This window comes from Hibiscus syriacus, unplaced genomic scaffold, assembly GCF_006381635.1.
Source record: "Hibiscus syriacus cultivar Baekdansim isolate YM2019G1 unplaced genomic scaffold, ASM638163v2 tig00111000_pilon, whole genome shotgun sequence".
Taxonomy (NCBI): Eukaryota; Viridiplantae; Streptophyta; class Magnoliopsida; order Malvales; family Malvaceae; genus Hibiscus; species Hibiscus syriacus.
Window position 1 is genome coordinate 1423370 of NW_024062947.1, and position 21049 is coordinate 1444418.

Sequence of the window (21049 nt, forward strand, 5' to 3'; positions counted from 1 at the left end):
AATTTTATCACTTAAGATAATTTTATGTATTTGATTTAACAAATATCTAAATCAAATAAAATAACATTGTGTCTTTGTGTGTGTGAATCACAAATATGTTCATCGTCCATTAATGATTTGAACAATAAAATCATTTTATCAAATATTTAACATTGATAGAATCTGATATTAGACGTGAGAATTTTCTATGGTATTCAATGGAACTTTTTATGAAGTTCAATGCTTTCACTTGGAACATAAAATAAATAAATTGTGTTAAAGAAACATATCACAGTCCAAGAAAAAAGAGAGGCCAGAATCTGATGAGAAAGTAGAGAGGGCAACTTCTCATCAGCAGACCATATCTTCACACCCCCATCTGTTATACATATATGCATCGAATATAATCTTATGCCTATGTTTATTCACGCTGCTTAGACAAGTCATACTACGAACCGAAAGGCAATAGTTATAATCATTGACAGGTCTACAAATTATTTTGAGGATCAATAAATATATATTAATTATAAAAATATTTATATGTGATAGACACAAATTTAAAAAAAAACATCATTAATAAAATAAATAATTAATATAAAATAATACAGATTTTAAAATGAATTCGTGTTTACCTTAAATACCTTAGGTGCCCGCCCTAAAAAAACCTTATCCGGCGGTAGTCCAAAAAGCAAATGTAAGTTTTGGTCAAAAACCTCTTTTTACATTACTTTTCTTACGATTTTTTAAGCATAAATTCCAAGTTCTATTTGGAAGCTTCATTGCATTGAATCATTGAAAGGTACAAGCACGCATCGTTATATTTGGAAAAATATTTCATGCAATAATGGTGGAAAAAAATAATTCACAAACGGAATTTTAATATTATTGTAGATATTCGTTTTTGTGGATTTAAAAAATATTATTTATTATTATTATTATTATTTATTATTATTATTAATATTTTTATTATTTTACAGGAACCATGTTCAACCCCATTTCCAACAAATTACCCACTCAAACACTACCCAACAACCTCCACTACTCCCATAACATCCATAACCCCATTAACTTCAACTCCTCACCTCACGTCTTTTGCTTTGGACGAGGGGTCTTCATTTTGGGATATAAATAAATGCGTGCATGGATGGAGAGGTGGGAGCACTCAAAGGATGCTGGCCAACCACGAGTTTAGCACCAAGTCTTTGAGAGACTTCATGGTGAAAACGCTCCAAGAAGAAGTCGACGATCGGCTGGCTCCGTTGTTTGGATCGGCAGCGGAAACCGATGAAGTTATTGATTTGCAGGACGTGTTTCGGAGGTTTGCGTTCGACAGTATGTGTAAAGTGTCATTGGGTTACGATCCTTGTTGCTTGGATCTTTCGAAACCCATACCGCCACTCATTAAGGCGTTTGATATGGCGTCGGAGATATCTACCATGCGAGGAATGGCACCAATGTTCGTGGTGTGGAAAATAAAGAGAGCATTTAACGTCAGATCAGAGAAGCAACTCAACGAAGCGATCGAGCTCGTTCATGGATGTGTCTCGGAGATCATTCGGAGCAAAAAGAAGGCTCTCGAAGAAGCGAATGCCAAAAAAGTGTCGCTGCCGTTGGGTGTGGTGAAGATCTCCTTTCCAGGCTGTTATTAGCCGGCCACGAAGAGGAAGCCGTGAGGGATATGGTGGTCAGCTCCATAATGGCCGAAAGAGACACCACTTCCTCCGCCATGACGTGGCTGTTTTGGCTGCTCTAGAAGCTAAAGCACCATGGAAGGAGTGAGGAGCAGATTTTGAAGGAGGAGCTGAAAGCGTGGAACCACTGCTTCTTAAAGAAATATTAAGAGTTGAAAAATTGGCCGGTATGGTACCAGTTCCGGTAGCTGCTATTATACCCGGTTCAGCTTGTTGTAAAAGCCACTCGATTGTTTCTAGGAATGGCAACGGGTCGGGTTCGGGGCGGGTTTTGCTCGTCACGTCTCCGAATTCGAAATGAATCCCCGTCTTCGACCACGACCCGATCCTCGATGGATTTTTTATCGTAGCGCCCTGTCGGAGATTTTTTTGTCCCGTCCCCGAACCCGACCCAAAATATTATACCCAAATCCGAACCCGAAAATATTTTATATATAATTAATATAAAAAATATAAAATATTATATATATAATTAATATAAAAAATATAAAATATTATATATATATATATATATATAATTGGGGCGGGTCGGGGCGGGGATACCTTACCCCGAATCCAACCCGAACAAATCCCCGAAAAATATCTCCGAACCCGAACCTAACCCGATATCATTCAACCCGATCTGACCCGAACTTGACCGGATTTTAAGTTTTCCCGTCGGATTCGGGTCATACTGCCATCCCTAATTATTTCCCTATCGGAGGCTCAACATTGTTGTTCTTCCTGCACTAGCCCTTGTAAAAAAAATGCCAAAGTGGATGATCATGTGGTGTGATTTAATGAGCGTGGAGGATCCAAAGCCAGTTTCTTTACACGTAAAGCATGGAAAATGTAACAACTTTTGATTTATTCTTTTTATTTTTTTTTTCATTTGATTTATTTAATATTCTTTTATTATTTCTTATCTGATATCTTTGACCTTTTAGGGATAATTTCAATTGATCAAAGGTAATTATTGTGAATTGAATTTTTAAAATTTAAATTTTCGTAATTAAAGACAACCGACAAATTAATTGGTACCGAAAGAGCGGTTTAAGGGTGTTGATCCTTCATTAACTCTAACTGACTCCGAACCCAACATATTTCTGGTAAAATGCAGATCAGGTAAGATGGTGTCCGATCAGCCTAAATATTTTTTTAAATGATCGATGGCGACTCTAACTAATTATTTCAAGTCGAAACCCAATTCCAGGCCCACCAGAAAGACGGCCGCGACAATTATTATTATGGTATTAAAGGTTTAGAGTTTTATAATTTACAATATAATATTTAACATTTAATATTTAGATTTAAGGTTTAAAGTAGGGATGTTTAAAAATTGATTTAAATTATCTAATCAGTTCACATGCTGATTCGAATGAAAATGATTGAATATTTAAAATAAAAATATCCTAATTCACGAGTCAATTACTCAACCCACTATTTTTTTACGGGATTTTAAGTCGAGTCTGGATCACAATATTTTTAACTAGATATTCGACTAACTGATACCTACTTCATTTTCATTTTATTTTTATACTATCTTACTCAAATTCAATAATACTCACCGTTTAGTTCTTATTGTTTAGTTAAATTTATACTCATGTAGACGCACGCTCATTCCCCAAAATGCAAAGCCAAACAAAGTGAATTTATAGATTTGTTTTTAGAAATGGAACTCAATTAAAAACTCCTTCTAAGACCTATGAGGGGAAAGAGCATCCATAGAAAATCTATTAACCTGAAAGAATATCGTTTGATACATCAGAATCAATAACTTGGGACAAACCGAGTCAAAAAACAAAATGTCCGGAACGAAGGGCCCGCGAAGCTAAAGTATGAGCAATCATATTACAAGTTATGGAAACATATTGAACATCAAAATCCATTCCTAACTAATATATCACGAGCTCCTCATCTGAACGCCTCAACTTGTTAACAACCATCATAGAATCGGACTCAAAAGTCACCTTACTCCAGCGCCTATCTTGAGCAAACCGTAACCCAACAATCAAAGCGTGGATCTCAGCAAGGTCGACTTCTGTACAACCAGGTGAGGACATAGCCATCCCTCATAGGACGTTCCCTAACGCATCACGTGCAACGACTCCAACAACAGTCAATCTTTTATGGGATCAAAAGCACCATTAACATTGATTTTAACTGCACCTAGCTTGGGGGAATCCATCGGTCAGGTACAATGCAATGACTCAATGTCCGCTCTCTCCTGTTTGGTTCATGGCCTTTAAGTACTGTTGATGAAGCATCTTACTTTGGCAACTAACAAACAAGGTGGCTGATAAGTATCATCATGGACCTTAGCTTTTCGCCCATTCCAGATATTCCAAATAAGCACTAGAAAGCCTGCAAGACCTCTCAAATCAAGTGTAGATATCATAGATTCCAACCAATTCAATGGGAAAAAAGCTGACTAGAGAGATGCATCAGTGAGTCCTGAATGGGAAAATGTTACTTGTGCATAGTCGTAATCCCATAAAGCATGGACAACTGTCTCCTCCTCAGTGGAGCACATAGGACATAGACTGTCCCCTATCCCAGCTTCACAGAGACAGTAGCCAACCGGCAGGCCTCTATGTGCAAAGATCGTGACCTTAGGGAGGACTTGAAGTTTTGTGATGATCTTCCATACCTTAGATGCAGTTGTAACAGAGTGTGTCAGCCTTTGTAACCACCAATATCCAGACCGGACTGAATAGAAATCAGAGTCGTGGTAGCCCCAGATTAAAGAATCTTTACCAATTGGCACAATAGATGTAGACAAGATTGGTTAGTATCCTCTAAAGTGAAGACTTCATGAACTTTTGTTCCTCCCAACTAGCACCATTCGGTTGCATGAATTCTGTTGCACAAAATCGATTCATAGCAGACTGCAAGTAATCCCTTGTAAGGGTGGCACTCTGTGTTCCCCCCTCTTATCATGGACCAGATTAAGCTTTCTACCAATTCCTATTCTCCAGAACAAGGCCCCAAAAAGAGCTTGAATTGTTTTACGGAGACCTTTCCAAGCATAAAAGCTCTCGTCTCCCATCAGAGTATTAAGCAAACAATTAAGACGTTTAACAAGTCTCCATACTTATTTACCCAACATAGTAAGTTAAAAGTATGGAGATCCCTCAAACCTAAACCTCATTGACATTTTGGCTTGCAAATGGTAGACCAGACCACCATCGACCAATCACACGCAGATATTTTCTCAGTCCACCAATACCGTCGCATGATCGTCGATATTTCATTAAACAAGTTTTCAAAGAGTAAATGACATGACATAGCATATTGGGGCAAGGCTTGGGCAACCGACTTCATGAAGACTTCCCTTCCCTCATAAGAAAGTAGTCCCTTTGTCCAGCCAGTGACCCTAGTTGTGACTTTGTCCTGTAAGTATCCAAAGGTATCCATTTTATTCTTTCCTAGATGTAAATGAAGGCCCAAGTAGTGTCCGAATTCACCCCCTGAATCCTGAAAATAACCGTTATTTGTTGTATGTGGCCTTCAATAGTCTTTGGACTAAAATATATAACAAATTTATCCAGGTTAATTCGCTGACCAGAAGAAACAACATATACACTGAGAATTTCCTTGATGTAAACTGCCTCACGCATAGAGTTTTTCAAAAAGACTAAGCTATCATCAGCAAACAATAAGTGTGAAACTCATGGTCCATTCTGCGGAGCTCTCATTCCTTTAATTAAACTGCTCTAATGTGCTTTATGAAAGAGTGTAGAAAGTCCTTGGGTAACAAAGAGGAAGAGGAACGGGGATAACGTATCCACTTGCCTTAATCCCCTTGTAAGGGTGAATTCTCTCCCCAATGAACCATTGACTCTAGAAGTAAAGGTGACCAAAGCTATACACCTCATAATTAAATTGACAAACTCACATTAAACCCAAGTTTCAGCATAACGCCATTAAGAAAAGTTCACTCTACTATGTCGTAAGCCTTTTCGATGTCCAATTTAACGACATCCCCCTTATTATTACCGTTCTTAGAAGAGTTCATGTAACGTAGAAGCTCATGTGTGACAAGGATATTGTCATATATTTGTCGATATGAGATGAAAGGCTTAAGACGGTTGACATTGGCCTTGGACACTATCTTATAAATTACATTACAAAGATTGATCGATCGAAGCTGTTTCATAAACTTGGGAATCAGGATAAGAATTGTCTTATTGACCGAAGACATACTTATTTGTCCCTGTAGTAACTGCAAACAAAGGTTAATCACATCTTCGCCCACAAGATGTCAATGTAATCGGAAAAAAACTCGTAGGAAAAGTGTAAACGATTATGTTATGAGGTTGATGATATTTACTTGTTAATTCTTTATCAATTTATAGATGATCTTGTATTTTTATTAAACTAAGGTGATTATAAAATAATATATGTTAGTACAGCCGTTGGTGTTCGAACCTGTGATATCTAGGAACAATAATGATTCTTTTAACCAATGAGATAAGTTGGTTAATACAATTATAATATATTCTATTTAAGTGTTTGATTAAGATGATTTTTTAAATTATGTAACTTTTTGAAATATATGCATAAAAAAAAATGGAACACTTTTAATCATTGTTTATATATATATATATATATAACTCACCAAATCTTTAAATTTTAAATTTAGTTTTATATCGATACATTTAAATTTATAAAATCGTTTTTTAATTTACTGGTTTGAAAATTCAATTTTTTGTACAAAAAATATATTATTATAATATAAAGATTTGATAAATATTATTTTACTGTAAAATATTTCACAAATTTTATTTTGACCCTATAAGTTTTTTTTTCAATTTCATCATAATGATGTAAAAATAAAAAAAAATTCATTTCAAGATGAAAATATTTTATCTCGTGCTCGTATATGCGTGAATACATGTGTTAGGCACGTATCACATTTTTCTCTCTCTGTTTTTTTAATAAAAGTCATGATTTTTAAATATTTTTATCTTATTATTCTTTTTTATTTTATATTGATATTGAATGATACAAATTTTAAAAATTTTGCTCGAAATTTATATTACATCAACAAATACACATCCTATATAATGTGTGTTTTAGAAAATATAATACTTACCTAAATAAATGTTAAATAAGTATTATTTTTATAAATTAATCTGAAAACCAACATAAATTAATATATTTTATTTTCACTATCTTTCTTTAAAAAAAAAAAACAAATGTGCCTGTAAAATCATAAGAATAAAGCTGAACCGAACAATTTGGTAAATTATTAATTTTCTTCTCATAACGATAAAATGCGGTCACTACCAATTTACTCCGCTCACTCTCTCGACACCATCCCCAATTTCATACCTCACCTCACCTTTCTCCTCCTCCACATGGCTACCTCCGCCGAGCTCATCAACCCATCTGTCACTCGGCTCGGATGGATCGGAACCGGTCTGATGGGTCGATCTATGTGTGCTCATCTAATCAACGCCGGCTACACTCTCACTGTCTTCAACAGAACCCTCTCCAAAGCCCAACCCCTCGTTGACATGGGCGCACGCCTAGCTCAAACCCCACACGACCTCGCTGCTCAATCCGATATCGTTTTCTCCATCGTCGCCTACCCTTCCGACGTCAGCCTAGTCCTACTCGATCCTACCACTGGAGCTCTTTCTGGCCTACGTCCGGGCGGGATACTCGTCGACATGACCACATCGGAGCCTTCTCTCGCCGTCGAAATATCCGCCGCTGCTTCGTCTAAGAATTGTTCCTTGATCGACGCGCCTGTCTCCGGCGGAGTCCGCGGTGCCAAGAACGGTACACTCGCGATATTCGCCGGTGGAGACGAAGCTGTTGTGAACAGGTTAAATCCCGTTTTTACCCTCATGGGAAAAGTCAATTACATGGGGCCGAGCGGGAAAGGCCAGTTCACGAACTTGCGAATCAAATCACGATAACATCGACGATGGTCGGATTAGTGGAAGGAATCGTCTACTCACACAAAGCAGGGATGAACGTGGCGTCGTTTTTGGACGCTATATCGACCGGGGCGGCCGGCTCAAAATCGCTGGATTTGCACGGGAGCAGGATCTTGAAGAGGGATTTCGAACCGGGCTTCTTCGTGAACCATTTCGTTAAGGATTTGGGGATTTGTTGAAGAGGGTTTCGCTCTGGCTCAACAGCTCTATTTGTCGCTTAAGGCTCATGGGGAAGGGGATCTGGGTACCCAAGCTTTGATTTTGGCTCTGGAGAGGGTCAATAATGCGACTCTTGATTCCTAAACTTGGTAAACTTTTGAATTTCTAAAATACTCCATTGATGAACCATGCTCGAATACTATGTCAAACTTGAAATTATGCAGTGTGATCGTTTGTTTTTATAAAAATGGTTCAGTTGTTCAAATTGTTTTTCATAGCTGATTGCATTTATCTGCTGCCATTAGTAGGCTTTTTTATGTGCTTTTGATGCTATAATGACTGTGAAACCCCGGTGTCTCTATAGCGAATCTAGACGGAACCGTTTCGGGTATATTAAGTAAAAGAATGGGGCAATGGCCTACATTATTTCTTTTAATTCTCAATGAACCGAGATCAAAAACTCAGAACAGTAGCTTACATATATATGCCTATCTTATTACCTTATAATTCAAGCTACAACAGCTTATACATCGCTGCATTGAGTATAATCCTTAAACACTGGAAGTGGAGCCAAGTTACGGATGTACTCTTGGATCCGGAGATGCAAAGTGAGAGTGGAATAAGAATGCTAAAGCTGAGAAAGATTATACAAAAATCCAAATAGTTGTGATTCTTTAACCTACCTATATAATTCAACTATCTTCAGCATTCCTCGACTCCAATGTATTGGGAGTGAAAGGCTGCCAAGAGGGCTGCCCCAATGCCAAAGCCATCGTTGGAGTGCTCGACGGCAATGTTCTCAGAGACTTCTTCTCCATGCAGGTCCTGAATTTAGTGTATTGCTCATACAATCCGTCATCTAAAGCTACCACCGTCTTCTGCTTTTCACCACCTTTTACCGTGTCTCTTCCTAGTTTCTTGAGGATGCCTACGATTCCTGCAGCAGATAAGCGAGCACCACGAGAAGCAACAATGTCGAAGTTTCCTCAATTTCTGGGAGTTATTTGATACCTGAAATGAATCAAATAATACACAACGTAAACATATAAAAGAACCTATAAAAGCAGTGGGTTCACAAGATAAAATCACATTTAATCTCATGTAAAACTTATTATATACCTCCAATATATCATTAAGTTTGGCCGCGACGACTTTCAGTTCCGGAGATGTGTCATGATGCATTGCAGACATGTGAGGAGTTCTGCATATTTAACAAATAAACGTTAATAGCTCTTAAAGCTCTCATCAGGCCGAAAACAAAGCCTGTTATATTCAATACATCACAAAACCAATCGTCTTACATGACAAACTCAATACACTACCAAGTACCATAATCCGTATGTATACATAGCTATACGCATCCAAGATATGTTGTAAAATACGAAGCTATATGTTGCGGAATACGGCTATCGGATAGAGCAAAATTGCAATTGATAATTTGAGAAAATAAAAATAAAGATAAAGAAGACACAAATTTTACGTGAGAAACCCCTAAATAATATAGGGTAAAAACCACGGGCAAAGATAGAAGAATTTCACTATGAGAAAATAGGAATTACAACTTCTCTCGATCTAACAAGGAGAAAACAAGAATAATTCTCTCTTGATAAAAAGGAGAAAACAACTCTCAAGAAAACTCTCTAAATTCTCTAGTATTGGGAGAAAGCTAGAACGATTTGGGATGATTTTGAAGCTAAATGGGTTAGAATATTTATAGTTGAAGCTTAAGGAATAATCGTGTAAATACCCTAAAGTACAGGGACTAAATTTGGTAATCTCCCCTTTCCAAATTTTCAACAAAAACTACTGTGAATAGTGGAAATCTGACAATGCACCATTCTGTGCATTAATGCACTGATCTTTGACTTTCAACAATCTCCCAATTGAAAATTTGATTGGAACAATCATATTTTCACAACATTCTTTCTACCTTGTACCTTCATGTTGCTCACGTTTCTGACAAGCCACAAGAGGATCGACACCAAGTAAATTTATCAGCATTGATTACCTTCATCATGAAATCTGCTATGTTGTCTTTAGTATGGATTTTCTTCATATCTACCGTCTTTCTTCCACCTTTTCACGAATGAAGTGGTATTGAACTCGTATGTGTTTTGTCCTTGAATGAAATGTTGGATTCCTTGCTAAATGCAAGGCGCTTTGACTGTCACAAAACAGAGAGACATACTCTTGATTGTGCATCTTCAACCATATTGTTTCTTTACTGGCTTGTGTAGCTGCTATATATTCTGCCTTTGTTGTGGATATAGCCACAACTGACTGTAATTTTGAAACCCAGCTTACAGCTCCACCAGTAACTTTGAACACATATCCTGTAGTAGATTTGCTTTTATCCAAATCCCTTGCATAGTCAGAATCAACATACCCATTGATAAGTAAATTTGATCCTCCGTAATATAATGTAACATTTGAGGTCCCTTTAATGTATCTCAAGATCCTCTTTACTGTATTCCAATGCTCTTTGCCTGGAATCACCATGTACCGACTAACCACTCTCACTGCTTGTGCAATGTCTGGTCTTGTGCATATCATAGCGAACATTAAACTTCCCACTGCCGATGTATACGGTACTCGAGACATCTCCATCTACTCTTCTTCACTGCTAGGACTCATACCGGAGGATAATTTGAAGTTAATAGGAAGAGGGGTAGAAATTGACTTACAATCTTGCATGTTGAATCGTGAGAAGATCTTCTTCAAGTAATTCTTTTGTGAAAGCCAAATCTTCATATTACTTCTGTCTCGGTGAATTTGCATCCCCAAAATCTTGTTTGTTGATTTCAAGTCTTTCATTTCAAATTCCCTAGCCAGTTGTACCTTCAATTCTTCAATATCATCTTTGTTGGATCCTGTAACCAACATGTCATCCACATACAACAGCAATATAACAAAATTGTTATCATCAAACCTCTTGAAATAAAAACAAGGATCTGCATTAAGTCTGTTGTATCCAAGACAAATAATGAAAGAATCAAATCTATTATACCAACACCTCAACGCCTGCTTTAGACCGTACAGAGATTTGTTCAACCTACAAACAAAGTTCTTCTTTTCTTTTTCTTCAAAACCTCCAGGCTAGAGCATATAAATCTCTTCTTCAAGATTTCCTTGAAGAAAAGTTGTTTTAACATCTAGCTGCTCTAGATTTAAATTCAATGTAGCACATATTGCCAAGACTAATCGAACTGTTGTTAGTCGAACCACAGGAGAAAAGATTTTATTGAAATCAATACCTTCTTTTTAGCATATCCTTTGACCACCAGTCTTGCACGATACCTCTCCACTTGATCATTACCATTTCGCTTGATTTTGAAGATCCATTTGTTACCAATTGGCTTCCTTCCTAGTGGTAGTGGCACAAGGTTCCATGTATTATTTTTATGAAGGGCTTCAATTTCTTCTTGCATCGTCATCATCCATAGTGAAGCATCTTAGCTGTTTATTGCCTCCTGAATGTTGATGTCTCACTGTCCTCTAATGCAGTATGCAATATTTCCTTCTATAACATAATCTAAGTGCCAATTGGGACGTCTTCTCACACGATCTTATTAACAAGTTATTGGAGCTTCAGAACTCTCTGGTTATTGTTCATCATGTTCTAGTTCTACTTCAGAAGAAGCTCCTAGTTTAAACTCTTTTTCCACATGTATCTGTGTAGTCTCTGACTTTTCAGGCTATCATATTCTTCTTTTCTTTGTAGTTTATCTTCTACAAAGATAACATCCCTGCTGATGATCACTTTGCGGGCAGTGGGATTCCACAAGCGATACCCCTTTACTCTATCATCATACCCCAAGAATTTACATTTCCTAGATTTTAGATAACACTTTGAAATTTCTTGGGAGTTGTACATCACGTACACATTACTTACAAATACATGGAGGTTTGAATAATCAGCTGGTTTACCAGTCCACATCTCCATTGGTGTCTTTAGCTCTATTGTAGTTGATGGAACTCGATTCACCAAATAATAGGCGGTATTGACTGCTTCTGCCCAAAATGATTTTTCTAGACCTACAACCCTTAATTGCTCTTGTTCTTTCTAACAAGGTTTTGTTCATCCACTATGCCACTCCATTTTGTTGAGGAGTGTTCACCACTGTGAACTGTCTTTTGATGCATTATTTCCTACAAAAGTTATAAAATTCTTCACTTGTGTATTCGCCTCCATTATATGTTCTGAAACACTTGATCTTATTTCCAGAATCAAGTTCCACCCGCTCTTTGAAGTTTTTGAAAGTTGAAAACACATCTGACTTCTTCTTAATAGGGTACACCCAACATCTCCTTGAGTAGTCATCAATAAATGAGACAAAGTATTTTGCTCCACCTATGGATGTAACTGGTACTTGCCATACGTCAGAATGAACCAATTCTAGAACACTTTTGCCTCTAGAAATTGACGTGTTGAATTTCAACCGGTGTTACTTACTTGTTATGCAATGCTCACACAAAGTAAGTGATACATTTGTTAAGTCTGGCAGTAGCTTTTGCTCTACAAGGACTTTCATTCCTTGTTCTAACATGTGTCCAAGTTTCTGATGCCATAACATTGCAGAATTGAAATACATGAGGCAACAAAGACTTTTGCTTCTAGCAAAGTCTCTCCCTTCAGCATGTACAAGTTTGTTGCTATCTTTTTGCCTTTCATCACCACAAGCGCTCCACGGAACACCTTCATAATTCCTTTCTGTGTTTCAATCTTGCTTGCATTATTATCCAACAATCCGCAGGATAATAAATTTTTCTTCAGGCCTTTCACGTGCCACACATCTCGAACAACTTTAATTGTTCCATCGTACATCTTCAATTTGATGGTTCCCACGCCAACGATCTCTAAGACATGATCATTGCAACTATACACAGATCCTCCTGAGACAAGTTTATAATAATGAAACCATTCTCTTCTTGAGGTCAAGTGATATGTTGCTCCTGAATCAATGAGCCATATATCTGCAAATCTTTTTCTACCTTCCACGATGGTTGACACTTCACAACATAGAGCATCTCCATCATCTGAAGTGTTTGCAGTATTGCCTTGTGGATTGGAGTTTTTACCTAGACTCCAACAATCCTTCTTCAAGTGACCCTTCTTTCCACAGTTGTAGCACTTTAAATTATTTTTGCTTCTCGACTTTGATCTACCATGTTTGTGACTGTTGCTTTGGCCATGTTCTGTTGATCTTCCTCTCATCGTTTTCAATGCTTCTTCTTGTTGCAGATTTACTTATCTTCCTTGTTCTTGCGTCGATTTTATTCTTGTAAAACAGCAGCTGCAACGTCATCGAAGACAAGACTGATGACATTACTGTTTGTCAAGTTGATGATGAGTTGATCATACGAATCAGGTAGATTTTGAAGTATAAGTTCAACACGTTCTTGTTCTCTTATGTACATCTTAAGGATGTAAGCTGAGAAAATAAAGTGTTCGGTGTGTTTAAGTGCTCCGTCACTGAAGTAGATTATGACATACGGAGAGTGTACAATTTCCTCTTAAGGAAAATTTTATTGTGCAATAATGTGGCCTCGTATAGTTTGGTGAGATGATCCCATATCTCCTTAGATGTGTTCTTCTCCTCGATGCTTGACAATACTTCATATGCTAATTCTAGATGAAAGTTTTCCATAGCATTCTCGTCCATTTCGATCCATTTGTTGTCATCTGTGAAATCTACCGACCTTTCACTGATAGCTACTAGACAACCGTCTTTCCTCAGGATGACCTTCATCTTCAATTTCCACAATGATAAATTTCTCTCATTTAAATTTTCAATATAAAATTTCATTTCCATACATTCTAATACGGATAGCTCCCACTATTTCACTATAATGAATAGTTCTCTGGAACCTTCAAAGAATGGGTAATAACTTCTTACTTTTTTATGTTGGAGGATCTACCTTTTGGTAGCAACCACAAAGACAATAAGTAGATTTTAAACACTCAAATCTAGCTCTGATGCCAATTATTGCAAAATACAGCTATCAGATAGAGAAAAATCACAATTGATAATTTGAGAAAATAAAAATGAAGATAAAGAAGACACAAATTTTACGTGAAAACCCCTAAATAATATAGGGTAAAAACCACGGGCAAAGATAGAAGAATTTCACTATGAGAAAATAGGAATTACAACTTCTCTCGATCTAACAAGGAGAAAACAAGAACAATTCTCTCTTGATAAAAAGGAGAAAACAACTCTCAAGAAAACTCTTTAAATTCTCTAGTATTAGGACTAGAAACTTGGGACTGAAGAAACTGACTTGTTCTCCGGGGTTTAGACTTCCAGCATCGAGTTATTGGTCGTATTCCGTTAGTGGAAGGTGTGAAGACTGAAAGTTACCCCACTCTATGTTGATAACCTTAAGAAATGAGGGGGAAACTTTATAACTCTCGACAGATATAGTAATAAGAATCACCAAGTACATTTATTGAATAACACAGAAGAAGTCTAGCATGATGAGGTCGATTGAACGTCTATTTCATCGAACATTAACAGAAGCAGAGAACATGTATACTAATACGACTTAAATCTCCCCTGATTTAGGTAAAAGACCATGCCATTTCAAAATTATATGTGCACGCTCCATATAAGTTGCATTCGTGCCCGTACCCAATATAACATCATCAACAACATCCTGGTCGTTGTATCTACCACCAGCCAATGTGCTAATCGTATCATTGACCTTCATAATCCATGGAGAATTAGGAACATCGACTCAAAAACATGTAACCAAGTAAATGCACCGAGTCGCATCCATGGATGGTAGAACAAAATTAGACTCACCAAAGCTGCCACACGCATATCGAGGTTAACCCTTTCTATGGCTTTGGTCAATTCTACAACATCTTCTCCAACTTGGCCAAGAAAAAACATTCAAGATCATTAGAATTAAAAAACAACAATATAAGACTATCAAATTCGAGCCAATGTTATTAGAATTAACTACATCTTCAACCGAGAAGCCCGAGCGATATCAATGTTTGCTTGACGGGAAACGAGAAAGTGAACCCCAAATCCCTTTATCTACCGGGTAAACATATAGACTGTCACTCTTTGCATCAATAAATTTTGCAAGTACTGAAGCAATATAATCGAATAATTCCTGAAACCACATTGCACAAAGAATGTTAGAGAGGAACAATCAGACTATAGGCATGATTTTATACTGCTAGGCCAGATGGAGAAGGGTCTCACATCTGAAGAACCAGTCATCAATTGTGGAGGAATATAAATTTCCTCGAATTCATTATTAACGACAAGGCTTTCTTTATCGCCCAAGTGTACACGAAGAACACATAAATTAGTGCCACCAAGCGGTGGCGGATCTAGAAATTGAAAAATGGGAGTTCAAAATTTTAATACTCGATTCAAATAAATTTAACACTTTTCTCAAAATAATGGGTGTACAATGGGTCCCCTATGGAGCCATGTACATCCGCCCTTGCTACCAATGTCGAGTGCATAAAATACACCTTTCTCATCACTACAAAGTGGAACATGAAAAATGCTATTAGAATATGTCAAAACTATGTCACTTAGACTCGAATGTAAGAGCCATATATGCGTGTGTAACACAAGTGTTCCAATTCCAATGTACTGATTTTCATCGTACAAATGAGTTAAATACGACTGCGAGTACTTAAAAAATGAAGAGTCGGAGCAACATAGAGTCGAATAACCCGCTTAACTACAATATCAATCCGAATCTCGAGTGTCTTTTAACTACAACAAATCGTCATGTCAAATTAGACACAGAATGAAGTCGAGAATCATTAGAGGAGAATTTTCATCATAAAAATTTCAACAAAAGCGGTAAAGGAAGCGCCTATGATCAAGAATTAAAATAAAATAAAAAAACTATTTATCCCATGGATTAAAAGAAAAAGTTGGATATTAATGGATGTTGGATCTCTCCTTAATTGGAGAGGTTCTGAAAAATTCTAGAGCTTTCTAGAGAAGTGTAGAATTTTCTAAACATTTTAGAGAACTCTAGAGAAATTTAGAACTCTCTAGAAGCTTGTAAAAGAGTGTGGAATCCTCTGGAATATTCCTGAGATGTGTAGAACCTTGTGGAAGAATATGGAATCCTCTGGAATATTCTGGAGATGTGTAGAATCTTATGAAAGAGTATAGAAGAATATGAAAGGAATAAAGATTCTAGAGTTTCTTAGAGTGTGTGGAACATTCTAGATAATTAATCTCCACCATTCATTGTGGAGGTGGAGTAGTATAAATAGGGGTGAGAGACTTCATTCCTAACCATCCCAAGAAATTCAAAAATCCAAAAATACTATGAGAGTCCACTTCTTAGAGTGAGAAACTAGAGAGTTAGAGAACCTCTTTGAGAGAGAAGAGAGATAGCTTGGGAAGTCTTTATCCTCAAGCTTGAGTGAGCCACCGAGTGTGAGTCAAATTTTGTGAACACATCATTGTAATCCTACTATTCTTTTGTATAGTGAAATAATCTCTAAATTGGAGAATTATACTCTTGTGCTCTCTTTACTATCCTTAATCTCTAAGTTCCTATCTTAACTTCACGAAGCGGTAAAGACCGTGATTCACAACTGTGGTATCAGAGTGAGGTTCATCCTTAGCCGTAATTAGCTCGTGCAGTTCAAGATGGAGGATAACGTTGCTCATGATGGAGACATGTTTAAGCTCACAACCAATAACTACTCATATTAGAAGCCGATGATGGAGGACCACCTGTACTGCAAGGATTTACATGAGCCCATCATCTACAAAGACAAGGTAGAAGGAAAAAGTGATGCTCAATGGGACCTACTAAATCGGAAGGTCGTTGCTATGATCCGTAAGTACATTGTAAAATCTTATTTGAGCATGTTTCTACTTATACAAATGCTTATGAATTACAAATCTTAAGTCCATGATTCAAAAGAAAATGCCTCGTAACAAAGCCAATTTAGTTTGGCTGTTAGTGAAATTGGAGTATAAGGATAGTCAAAGTATGATTGGGCACTTAAATAATTTCAAGGGCTCGTAAATCAATTAACAAAAATCGAGATGAAAATTGATGATGAGTTGCAAGCCCTTCTACTCCTTAGTTCCTTACCAGAAAATTGGGATACACTCATTGTTACACTTAGTAATTCAGGTCCGGAAGGAAAGCTCACCATGGATACTGTTAGTGATAGCTTCCTAGGTGAAGAAGCAATGAGAATGGAATAAGGTGAGACCATTCATCTCGAAGCTAATATTATTGAGAATTGGGGTAGGAATGAAACTTGTGGACATAAAAAAATTCAAGATCTGCATCAATCCCGAGATAGATCCAAGTCACGCTCGAAGATTACATGCTACTACTGTAGAAGGATGAGCCACAAGAAAAGGGAATATCGATATTTCAAGAGAGACCAGAAGGCTGGTATTGTTAAGCCAAACCAAATCAACCCAACGAAGAAGCAATAAGAGAACAATACTTGATGTAGGCTGAATCTACACGCTTTGGTGAAGAGAGTAGATAGCCTTATTATGTCCTGATCTAGGATTGACAAGTATTTGTGTCCTTAAATTAATAAGCTTGGCTGCAATAAAATAAGAAAGAAATATGATTAATGATGGGTTTAAGAAATGAAAAATAATATAAGTAATGGAAATGAAAAAAGAAATGAAATAAAGATATGATAGAGATGGTTGCGGAATTGATGGTCTTGATGTATGATGATGATGGTGTTGATGATGAAATGTAGATGGTGATGATGTTGTATCTCAAGCACGCCAAAGAGGAAATAATGCTATGAAGCACAATCCCGTTCTTCACAAACTTACTTGAAGGGTGTGATAGTGTCTTCAACCCAGTAGATATTAATCTAGGAATTTTGGAATCAGGATGGAAGGAATGATGCCACAAGTATATGAATTATACTTGTTTAATCGATAAAGTTCACAAAGAACTTTGAAGAGAAATTAAGTCAAAAGGGTAGTTTTTATATATGAGATGAGATGATTACAAATGAAGGCAAGCCTCTCTATTTATAGGAAATGAAAGGGCTTGGCTGAATGGTTACATAGGTATTCGGTTGGTACATGACTTTTGATGGAAGTACATGATGCTTAAAATGAATGGATAAGTCCTTTGGGCTTGTGATGGTTCGGCTAACCCTTCATGAAGGGGCTTGATGGTTCGGCTAAGGATGAGAAGACATCTTCCTTGGCCGAATGGGCATGATTGTTCATCTTGGTGCAATTTTCTTCTCTTTGGTCAAATGGTGATGCCCCTCCTCATGTTGGTACCAAAATCTCTCATATGCATGGCATGTGTTGTGGCCGAATAGGTATGAAGCTCTATGTCTTGTCTCTTGGTGATTAAAGCCTCCAATGGTTGTAATTTCTTCACCAACGTGCTCTTGGATGAAAAGGCATCTTCATGGGGCAACATCATTCATGAAAGGTCATAATGTTTGGGAAAGGTAACCCTTCATGTTTGAGCTACTTCTGGTGTGAATGAGTTGGCCTTAGATGACTTGTAACATGGTGAATGTTTGGGCAGCTCCTTGTGAAAAGGTACATCCTGAGGTGGCAACTATTCGCGAAAAGGTACGATTTCACAAATTTTGACTTAGGACATATTTGAAGTGTCCTAAGTGGCGATGATGATGGTGCAGCTCCCCAGTTGAAATGAGGTCATCTTGTAGTTCAAATCTTCAGCTCAATCCAGCTATGAGCTCACGGGCCTCCGGATAACTTTTCACCAATGAGTCCTTATGCTCTCCTAAACGTCCCTATATGAGTTTCCTTGCTGTTACATGCTCCATTTAGCTCCAATTATAGCTCCCAAGTGTTGGCCAAATATGCCTATATGCATAACATAAGAAAATAAACTAAGTATATAAACTTATATAATGTGTATATTAGAAGAATGTGACTATAATAAATAATACTAACTTATATCTCACATATTAATGAATAAGTTATTATCATAATAACTATAGATATAATATATATATATATATATATATGATAATAACTATAGTATAACATATGCAATAAGCAAAGTTAGAAAGTTTCTTCCCTTGTAAGGTTGAAATATCCATTGTAAATATGATGCTGAATTGGATCACATCATCCTCCCCTTCTTTTAATCGATTTGTCCTCAAATCGAATGATATTCTTTTCCTTGAGTCATTCCATTTGATAAGTTCCTTTTTGAAAAGGTTCATATATATTGAAAGAAAGCTTTGGAAGTTCTTGACCTGAAAAGAAAGAAAACTTTCATTAGTAAAAATATGATCAAACATATCTAAAGTTAAGAAATATTTCCTGTAAAATGTATGTTCAAAGTTCATGTATATTGAAGTCATTTTGCTTTGAACGTTTGTGCCCTTTTGCATTCCTATAATCATGCCCCTTTGTTCTTCAATTGATTCATGAAAAGTGATGACTCTTGGAATGGTGATGTCATTATAGTCTTCATAAGTCACGTCCCTTGAGTGAAGAATCGTCTCCATTTGCCTTTCATTGGGTATAACTCTTGATGCCTGAAGGGTTACATCCTTTGGATGAAGAATTACCACTCTTTGCTTTTCAATAGTCGCACCTCTTGGCTATTGAAAGGTCACGTCCTTTAGTCCCCCAAATTGATAGATTGTGTCACTTGGATCATCCTACAAATCAAACGAAACTCTTACATAGTTAAGGTTAGAAAAATCTTCATCGACCTGGCGTCTCGTCAATAAACATCTTTGTAACAAGCACTTAGATGTATAAGCACTTATTTTTGGACTAGTTTCCTCCTGGTTTGCCTTCGATTTTCCCTTCCTCATAGCCTAAACACTTTGTTTCATCTTGATTTGATCAATTTGGACTTTTTTAGGTGTCAAGGGTGTTAGGATAATCTTCTTTCCTCCATGGTTGAACGAATACTGGTTGGTAAAACAATCATGGATAGTCCTTCGGTCATATTGCCATGGTCTTCCAAGGAGCAAATGGTTAGCATGTATAGGAACAACATCGAACATAACCTCGTCCTTGTACTTACCAATTGAGAAAGGAACCATCACCTGTTTGTTGACATTAAGTTCTCCTCGTTTATTTAGCCATTATAATTTGTAGGGATTAGGATGCTTCAACATTTTCAAGCCTAATTTCTCAACCATTATGGTACTTGCTACATTGGTACAACTTCCACCGTCTATGATCATGAAACACACCTTTTCATTCACATGGCAGCGGGTATGAAAAATGTTTTCCCATTGTGTCCCCTACCACTTGAGCACGTAGGCTTCTTTTGACCACTAGGGCTTTGCCTTCCACTGGAGCACCAATTTCTGCTTCTTTCTAGACTTCAGTTGGTATTGTTTTTTCCTCCTCATGGTCAGACTCAATTTCACCATTTCCAAGTAGTAACATGGTATTTCAGTTAGGACATTATGTAGAGACGTGTCCCCTCCCAAGACATTTGAAGCATCGAATGTCTCTTGATCATTCAGAGGTCTCTTTTCCTCGAATATCCTTGTTGTGTTGGGGAGCACTTGATGATTTGGCCTTTTCTTTGGTAGGAGTAGGAGTAGACTTCTTCAAATTTTTGGGACTCCATATTGATGGTGTAGTCATGGTAGTGTGTGATATAGATATTCTCCGTAATTGCCTCTCTATTTTCATAGCCATTTGCACCATTTCATCAAGTTCTATATAATGGTACAAGTCTAGTGTGTTGGCAATCTCGAGATTAAGTCCAGCAAGAAATGTAGCCATGGTTGCTTTACGATCCTCCTCAATATTGACTCGGATCATTGGCACTTCCATTTTCTTATAGTAATCTTCCACACTTCGTTGGCCTTGTTTAAGGTTCTACAATTTCTGAAACATGTCCCGGTGATAATGAGTAGGAATAAAACGTTTACGCGTGATACCTTTCATTTCAAGCCATGTTGTGATTAGTCTCTCTACATTCCTCCTTCGGGTAATAGTAAGTTGATCCCACCAAATCAAAGCATAGTCGACAAACTCCATGGATACCAAGCTTACTTTCTTGAGTTCGGAATAGTTGTGGTAACTGAAAACATGTTCCACCTTCCTTTCCCATTCAAGATAGGCTTCAGGATCAGTTTTCCCTTGGAATTGAGGAATTTTGATTTTGATGTTCCTCATATTATCATCAACATTGGCACGCCTAGGTCCTTGTATCAATACTGGTGTTTTTTCATCATAATTGTTTAGGACATCATCTTCTGGAAGAGGTTGTTACCTTCGAGGAGTATCATTGTTCCGAGCGTGTGGTTGATCTTATTTTTTGTCTAGTTTCTCA

At 37.1% G+C, this 21049-nt stretch overlaps 2 pseudogenes; one reads left to right on the plus strand and one right to left on the minus strand.

Moving 5' to 3' along the window:
- Positions 1-6939: 6939 nt before the first annotated feature.
- Positions 6940-8024, plus strand: LOC120149263 (annotated as a pseudogene).
- A 408-nt stretch (positions 8025-8432) lies between these two features.
- On the minus strand, positions 8433-16422 carry LOC120149308 (annotated as a pseudogene).
- Positions 16423-21049: the final 4627 nt, after the last annotated feature.